Source organism: Notamacropus eugenii, chromosome 1 (genome assembly GCF_028372415.1).
Source record: "Notamacropus eugenii isolate mMacEug1 chromosome 1, mMacEug1.pri_v2, whole genome shotgun sequence".
In the NCBI taxonomy this organism is placed as follows: domain Eukaryota; kingdom Metazoa; phylum Chordata; class Mammalia; order Diprotodontia; family Macropodidae; genus Notamacropus; species Notamacropus eugenii.
In genome coordinates, this window is record NC_092872.1 from 626,945,300 (window position 1) to 626,954,660 (window position 9,361).

General features: G+C 33.5%; 1 long non-coding RNA gene across 1 annotated transcript; it reads right to left on the reverse strand.

Moving 5' to 3' along the window:
• Positions 1–441: 441 nt before the first annotated feature.
• LOC140528006 (uncharacterized) lies at positions 442–946 on the reverse strand. Its single transcript, XR_011975018.1, has 2 exons — positions 824–946; positions 442–557 (listed from the first exon to the last, which is right to left on the reverse strand). It is a non-coding gene; the product is annotated as an uncharacterized lncRNA (long non-coding RNA).
• Between the last annotated feature and the right edge of the window lie 8,415 nt (positions 947–9,361).

Sequence of the window (9,361 nt, forward strand, 5' to 3'; positions counted from 1 at the left end):
CTTGTTGTTTGCAATATATTCTTTATAATTTGGGAGATTTGAAATTTGACTATGATATTCCTATAAGGTTGCCTCCTAGGATCTCTTTAAGTGGTGAAAGGAAGATTTTTTTTTTCCTATTTCTACTTTACTGTCTTGTTCCAGAACTTCTAGGAAATTTTCCTTAATAATTTCTTATAATATTGTATTTAGATTTTTTTTGGAGAGGGGAAGGCAAGGCAATTGTGGTTAAGTGACTTGGCCAAGGTCACACAGGTAGTAAGTGTCAAGTGTCTGAGTCTGGATTTGAACTCAGTCCTCCTGACTCCATGGCTGGAGTTCTACTTAGATTTCTGTTTTTAATCATAACTTTCAGGTTATTTGACAATACTTATGTTGTCTCTCTTTTATCTGTTCTCCAGATCAGTTGTTTTTCTAATGAGATATTTCAGGCTTTCAAGCGTCTTTTAATAGTTTTATTATTCAGAAATTATGTTGGGGGTAAATCATGTAGGTTTGGGTCTGTTTCTGTTTTGGACATGTGGTACTGTCTCAGTAAAAATTCTAAGATGATCATCCTGTAATGGAAAAGTAAATAAATGAATTTTCACACTTGTAAAATCAAACACAGCAGATGAGCAGCCCACATACCCCTATCTCCTTTCAGGAATTAGAGAGTTAAATGTTTTACTAGTGTTTCTATCTCATTCATACATACGTACATATACCTATACACACATATACATATATCCTTTTAAAGAGAATATATATAATATGTATATTTAAAAGAAAAATAAGAGAGAGTGAGAAATGCTAAAAAGATAATGTTAATATTTTGACTCACATGTTTGTATAACTGCTGGAAATGGATTGTCTGGTAAGGACCGAAAGTTCATTTAACATTTCCTCTGAAGCAGCCAGCATGGGTGAAATGTAAAAAGTGATGCTTTGAGGATTGTTTTTCCTTGCCCTTTTTAAGAGAAGTGATTGAGATGTTGTTCTGGCTCAAGCAACAAGAAAACACACTTCCCTAACATATTCTGCAAATGAAATCAGGATTTCAACCACGGAACTTTCATTTAAAAATCAGACTTCTTAAATTAATGTTAAATCCTGTGGGGGATAGGAGAATGACAACTTCTGAGCAACTGAGATTGAACTTTTAACCCTCACCAAATCATGGAGACAGATCCCAGTGAACCTTGGGAGAAGACATGCTTGTGAAAGAAATGTTACACAGCTGACTCATTGTGTTCCCTTAGGCAAATTATTTTGCTGAAGTGTCTTTTTTTATATCAAAGGAGGGATTTCAAAGGCTGCATTTGGGTACTTAGCACATATAGAGCTTAAAAACTTAAAGTATTTAACCAATTGGTTAGTGTTGTGCTAATGGGTTGAAAGCACATATCCAAAGGAAGAGTTGGTTTTATAGAAGGTAAGACAGGTGACCAGTCACAGATATGAACTGAAAGGAAACAAAAGATGACGTTCATTAGAAAAAGATGAGACTTCTCAGAAAGTCTCAGAATAAATCACAGATGAATTAGACAATAAGGATATGGGTACCATTGTAGGCTAGGTTTCAAATTCTCATTACTAATGAGAAATTTCTAGCTTACCACCACCTAGAGGAAAATTTGGGGACAAAATAATCAGTTGCCCAAATGAAGTTTCTTCACAGATGTTTACCATCACCTATTTGACAAATGCACATATGCTTACACATATATGCAGAAACTCCCACATAAACACATATACACATATTTCAGAATATTTCTTAATGAATTCTTTTTTTAATTTTCAGAGCAAAAGGGCATGATGTGTGGTGGTGCATGCATTTTTGTTAGTTGATATCTGAGTGGGTCTAACAGATATGTTATTGTATTGGTGAGAGAGAGAGATAGATAGAGAGAGAGAGAGAAAGAGAGAGAGACAGAGAGAGAGAGAGACAGAGAGAGAGAGAGACAGAGAGAGAGAGACAGAGGGAGGGAGGGAGGGAGGAGTTAGACAGAAGGGTTACAGAGACAGGAGAAATAGACATAGGAAGAGATAGCAATAGAGATAAAGCCAGAAACAGAAAGAGACATAGAGGTGGAGGCAGAGAAAGAAAAAGAGTTATAGATAGTGACAGACACACCTATAGATAATAAATTTTGGGGATCACTAGTTCTACTTACCAATCTAATATTACACATACACACATCTGTGTGTGTGTATGTGTGTGTGTGTGTGTGTGTGTGTATGTGTATGTTCTGAGAAGCAGGTCAATAGCATATATTCAAAGAGGTATGTGATACCCACAAAAAGGCTAATAATACTTACTTTAAAAAAGCCTTAAGTTTTCTCTTCAAATACTTGAAGACCATTATCAAATTTCAACTTAATCTTACATTTTCCATGCTTATATACCCAGCTCCTTCAATCAATCCTTATTAGCTTGCAGTTAGATGGTACAGAATCAATTTGCTGATATAGTAGATAGAGTACTTGAATAGAAGTTAGGAAGACCTGTATTCAAGTCTAGCCTTAGACATTGTTAGATGTGTGACCAAAGCAAGTCACTTAACCTCTTGTTGCTTTAATTTCCTCAGTTGTGGAATGGCTATAATTATAGTGCTTGCCTAACATTGTTATTGTGAGGAGCAAATGATGTAATATTTCTAAAGTATCTAGCATAGTATCTGTCATATTGGGGGTGATTAATAAGATTTTTCTTTCCTCTTTGCCTCCTTCCCTCCCTCTCTCCCTTCCTTCCTTCCTTCCTTCCTTCCTCCTTCCTTTTGTATTCAACCTCTATTATGTAACTTACTTCTACCTTCTGAAAATATATATATTTTTGAAAAAAAATGCTTCTGGTTAACATGTCTTCTTGCACAATTACAATTTTTCTTGATTTTCACAAATGGTTCCCATCATGTTTTAATATTTCATTCTTGAGTCTTCCATCTTTTCTTGTCTGCCTTCCCCTTTAAAAGAGTTCTTATGCTTTTAGGCAATTTGGCAAAACCTATAGATCTGTTCTTAGAGTAGTGCTTTTAAATACATACAATGATAGTAAGAATTAAAAAGATTTATGAGAATAAAAATGTAATTTTTCCCATCCAAGCTCACAGATACCCAAAAAAGTATTCAAACATCCCTTGAGGTTAAAATGTGTCTGCTTTATAGGGTTTTAGTCCAGCAGGACCATGCAATAATTATGGTTTCTCTGAATCTGATTTAAGTTTGCTTACTTAAAATTTATAATACATGTAATACGTATGGTCATCTTTGTTCTACTGCATGAGAAACGCTAGGAGAAAATGACCAACTCTTTAACCTTGTCCTCAAGTTACTACCGTCAATGTACCCCATTCCTCTCTATTGGTGCAAATACATTCCAGAATAAAATTGCTGCTTACATTTTTCCTCTGCCTTTTGAAGGATAAAATATCAGTGCAGCAAGACCATATTAGCTACTCTGCTTTTGTCAGAGAGAAAAATGCAGCATGTGTCTAGATAAATGAAGTTCCCCATCATTATTATATGATTTTTCTGTGCTAGACTTGTGTTATTTTCTCCATCTATTTACTTCTTTCTGTTCAGGTGGTCAGTATATACTTTTGAGATAAAGTTACTTCTATGTCTCCCTCCGTCGATCTTCACTCAAATAGTTTCTATTATTTTCTCCTCACTTCTTTCCTAGATTTAATCAGTATAATCCATATACAATGACACTTGACTCTACATCAAACATTTTGACCTATTTCGTTTTCAAAATAAACTATTCACATCAAGAAGCTTATCCCAGTCATAGAACTAGTCTCATCAAGTCAAAGAGACATGTATAAGTTCAAATACGCCTGCTTCTTTTAGGCACTCTAATCCACCTTGCATATTTATCAAATGTTTTACTCATTTGTTTAAAGGCATTTGAAGTTGTGTAATTCATTACTGATTCTTTTTAGATATATGATAGCATCTAAAACTTTCAACTGCTAAGTTGCATAGTGGATCAAATTTTGGTTTGGAAATTAAAAGAATCAAGGCAAATCCTGCTTCATACTCTTACTAGATTTTTGATCTTGGCCATTATCTAATCTGACATATAAAATGGATATAATATGGATATAAAATGGATATAATAACACTATTGATGTCCCAGTGTTGTTTTGAGGAAAAAGTAGATAATATTTGCGTAGCATATTGCAAAAAAAATTAAAGACTACATAAATATTGGTAATTATTATTTATTATTTTTTCCCTCCATCATATCATTATTCTGTGATATCTAACTTGCCTATTGGTCAAAATTTTTCTCTTTCCATATCTGTTTCATTTAAAATTCTTGATTAGGTCAACAAGAAATTGTATTCCTTCTAGCCTTTGCTAAGAGCACTTTTCTTGAGCAAGAGCTTGTCATTCCTATATTGTGAGATATGTTTCATAAATCTTTGTCCAATTTCAGATGCCATTTTAAGTGACTACTTATTTTACACATCAGTTTTCTCTTCTGTACCTCTTGTTTTAAATTGTAGGATAGTTACAAAAACACCACCTGTGACTGTATAGCAGGCCTGTACAACATATGGCCCATGGGCCCCTTGTAGACTGCCAAAAGATTTTGGGCAGCCCACAGAAAATGTAGAGGATGTAAAAGAAAGCAACGATGTAATGAGTGCTTTGTCTATGCTTAATCTGTCTTCCCCTAGTCACTGTAACTTGTTGGGTGGGTTGCAACTGTGCACTCTCTCCTATTTGTCAATTGACCTGCAGCAAGAAATCATCATCAGTCAGTCTCTAGTCTGAGTGGAGCAAGAGTCATATCTTTCTGCTGTTTTTTCAGTCTTTACTGGCATTGAACAGGCACAAAGTGAGTGTAGCCATGAGTCAATGGAGCTGACACTCACTATGCAATGAGTGGCACCAATGTGAGGGCTTCTTCCCTTCCTTTCCTGCTTGGCTGCCTTCTAAGTCTTATGAGTGTCTGGCACTCTGTGCAAAGTCAGAAACTCAGTTCAGTATTTCTTTGTATGTGAGCAGTTGCTGTGGAGAGTTTTTGGTTCCAACATTAAAGTTTTTGGGGGTGACTTTGTAAAATGGATGATAAAAAGAAATGGAAATCTGAATCAGAACGTAGTGTTTAATCTGAAATGGAGAAATAAATACTTGTTTACTAACATGAGAAACAAAATATTCTACTTCATTTGGCAAGAAGCAATAGTTGTTCCAAAGGAATACAATCTTTGTTACCATTTTGAATCAAAACATCCTGACTTTAGGAAATTGGACACCAATGAAAAACAAAGCTCCCAATTTTTGAAAATTCTCAGTGGGGTACAATGATTTTTCAAGAAAGTAAAATGCAGAAAATGAGGCGACTACTGAGGTTAGTTTTCAGATTTCTAAATAAGTTGATTTTAGACATGATTCCTGAGTACAATAAAGTGATTTCTGACAAGAAGTGTAGTATATTCCATTAACTAACAGTAAGAAAACCTGGAAAATGTATTAAAATTTGTACTCCTTAGCAAAGTAATTTTTTTTAACTTTAATGTGATTTCATGATAAATAAAAATCTTAACAAGTATAATTAATTGAAATTTCCTTTTTTAATATGGTTTGTTTACAAAAATGTTTAATCAATTATACTTCACTTGAAAGTGAACCCCTCAAAACCTATTTGTGGCATGAAAAAGTTAAGCCTATTTCAATTTTATCCGTAACTACTGCCAAGTTGTGTGGGACTATTCTAGAGAATTCACTATCTTGCTAAACACTTTGTAATTTTTGGCAATGATTTCCAGGTTCCTTCTTCTAAGATCATGTACACTTTGGTAATCACTGAATATATATTGTAGTGATCTATTTTTATATGTCCAGTGACTAATATATGACCCAGGAAGAAAACAGGTCTTTTTACTGCTGTTAACAGTTCAACAATCTCTTCAGCAATACTACCTGTGGTTCATGATCATTATTTCTTGCAGAACAATTGTCACATCTTTTCCAGAGAATCTAGCTCCTTCCTCTGTAGGAAAAAAAAAAAACTCTCAAATTAATTTCTTACTTCCAAAGGATGAGCAATCCTTTCCTTTCTCCTCTGTGTGTCTTTCTTCCATCCTCTTATCTAATGACAGAAGTCAGAATTCTCCTCTGATTCTTCAAAATCCGCACACCTCACCTTTTCCCCTTGGTTTCACTTTGATAGTTTATTTCATTTTTTATAGAAATGTTTTATGTTTCCCAAAACTCTAGAATGTAGAATGGCTTTCCTCTAACTCTTTCAGCTTTCCTTCTACGAAAGAAGATGTCTGCAATTTTCACATTGATAGGAATCATTTGGTTATAACATGAAAAAAAAGTCACACACTCATTGCAAATCAGTATAAATTTGCCCAATCTCCAAACTCATTAAGAATTTACACCTCTAATTAGCATTTTTATATCTTATTCCCTTCTCTACCTTTACACAAAAGTTCTTTTTATTACTTTTCCCCCATTTTAAAAGGTATTTCCACTAAGACCTTCTTTTATCTTAAAACCTTAATAGCTACTATGGAAATTCCTTTTGCCCCTCCCAACAAAGTGAAAGTTGCATATGGAAACCTGTTCTTCTCTCAAAGTTTGCCTTGTCTAAATAATTTGCTTTGCTCCAATTGTTCTGACCTATTTTGCATCACTAATTAGTTTCTACTTCTCTGAGTTTACCTTGTTTCCTAGGGGATATTCTCAATTCTTTTTTCTCCTTCAGTACAACCATTCTCAATAACTGACATCAGTCTCCTTCAACTCTTCCTCAAATTATTCCATTCTTATCCAACTTTTGGTTTCCTAAATTTGAGCTCTGTGGATACTTTTCTTTCTTATCCATGGTCTTTATCAGTCAGATTAGGAAGGGGAGAAGAGAAATTTATAGCAACAGTGGCAGAAAACATCAATTATATTCCTTTTGTGTACAAGGTACTATAATGAATGCTAAGGATATTGAAGACAAAAATGAAACACTCCTGTCATCAAATGACTTGCTTTCTACTAGGAGAAATAACATGTACACAGATAAATAAAGATAAGACAACTGGAGGAGAGACTGTCTCTAACAATGGAGAAGGCAGAGTGAACTAGAAATTCCATTTAGTAAGTGGCACTTGAGCTGAGTGTTGGCAGAAGATAGAAGTTCTGTAAGGAAAGAGGCAGGGAAGTGTTTTAGGCTTGTGGGTGTCCTCTACAAAAGCACAGAAATTTGACATAAAATATTGTGTACGTGGAATAATTTGATAAGAACATAGCATCTTTGTTGGGAAGTACCGTAAAAAAAAAGTCTGGAAAGATGGATTTGAGACAGAATATAAAGAGCTTTCAATTCCAGTAGGGAAGAAGATACTATCAAAAGATTTTGAGTATGGAACTGAGATGGTCTGATGTATATTTTTGGAGAGACTATATGAAGAATGATAGGAGAATGCAGACACTAGAGGCAATGAAACCATTTAAGATAATTAGTATAGGTGAGGGTTAAAGGTTGAGGCTTCAAGGAGAGAAAAATATAAGTTAAAGAAATATTGTGAATGTAAGCTACTAAGTAAATCCTCAAAAATTTTTATATAATAATAATAACCAAGCACAAAAAATAGTAATAGAAAGGAAAATCAGATTACAAATAACTAAATGCATGTAATCATTTGAAGATCAACTTCCTAAATCATAAAAACTACTTGTATAGATTCAATTATAAAGCATTCCTTTAAAAAAATGAAAAAGAATAATTTAGATAGCTGAGTATTCAGTGCTCATGGTTAAGCTATGTCAATATAATAAAAAAGACAATACTCCAAAATTAATTTATACTTTTAATGGTATATTAATCAGATTACCAAGGCCATATTTTATAGAACTTGATTAAAAAATTCATTTGGAGAAATTAAATATTTAAAATATCAAGGGAAATGATGAAGTTGAGATGGATAGGGGATAGAACTTCCAGATCTCAAACTATATTATAAAGCAACAGTCATCAAAACCATCTGATGTTGACTGAAGAAGAGAATTGGATTGATGGAACAAACTAGCCAAGGGAGATTCAGAAATGACAAAACTAAATAACACAGTGTTTGCTACAGTAAAAGACATAAATTATCTAGAGAAAAAAATCTTATTTGACAAAAAATTGTTGAGAAAATTTAAAGCAGTCTGGCAGAAACTAAGCTTGGACCAACACCATACTTCACATTCTACAATACATTCTAAATTGATGTGGAATCTTAATATTAAATATCATACTATTAAAAATTGGAAAAGAAACATTATATACATCTTGTAGCTATGGACAGATGAAATCTTAGTTAAACAAGAGAAAGAGGTAATTGTGGAAAAAAGATAGAAAATTAATAATTTGACATGGAAAAGCATCTGCACTAGGATAAGAAAAGTGATAGATCGGGGAAACATCTTTATCAGCTTATCCTGAAAAGGGTTGGTATCCAACACATATAAAATATCTGTCTGTCTGTCTATCTATCTATCTATCTCTATTCCATTAACTAACAAATGAATCATTAAATGATATAATCAAGCAGTTCTCAAAAGAAGTGCAAAATATTCACAACCAACTTGAAAACTGTACAAATGAATAATTATTAGACATATTCAAATCAAAATATACCTGAGTATAATAGGGCCTTCAACAGAAATAAGAATTTATAAAAGACAATGATTGCTTTTTAAGATTAGTAGTTCCATTTTGGACCTGCTGGATTAACTTGTTCATGTACTGATTATTATATAGCAGACAAAATTTTGTGGGTAAAGAGCAGTTATAAGCTTTCATAAAAGGCAGTGAAAAGCAGCAACTATGCCTCAGAAGGCACTTGGATGAGTAGATGTGTGTATGTTTCTATATTTTCAGATATATTTTTTGAAAGAGAAGGATAAAAAAGTGGGGGGAGGGATGGAACATCTGTTTGGTGTGGTTGAGATGATTATAACTAGTAATGCAACTGTGGCAGAGTAGTTCAACTCTAACTTTGCTTTTGTTTTCTCTGTCAATAAAAGAATGCACTATCCATTAGAAATGATGAGCAAAATGGCTTATAGAAAGCTGTTCCACAATATATACAAAGGATTGGTAAGAAAAAATCTACTTACCCTGGGTGAATTAAAGGCACCTGGCTCTGATGAGCAATATTCTCAGATACCAAGCAACTGTGTCACTTTCATGAATATTTGAAAAAATGTTTGAGAATGGAATAAATATGCCAAGACTGAAGAAAGTAAATTTTTTCCAGTTTTTATGAAAGGGAAAAGATGAAATTCCACAAACCAAAGGCCAGCAAGCTTCACTTAACTATATTATACATTTCTGCAACAGATTATTAAAGAGATGACTGGTCAAAAAGATAAGTTC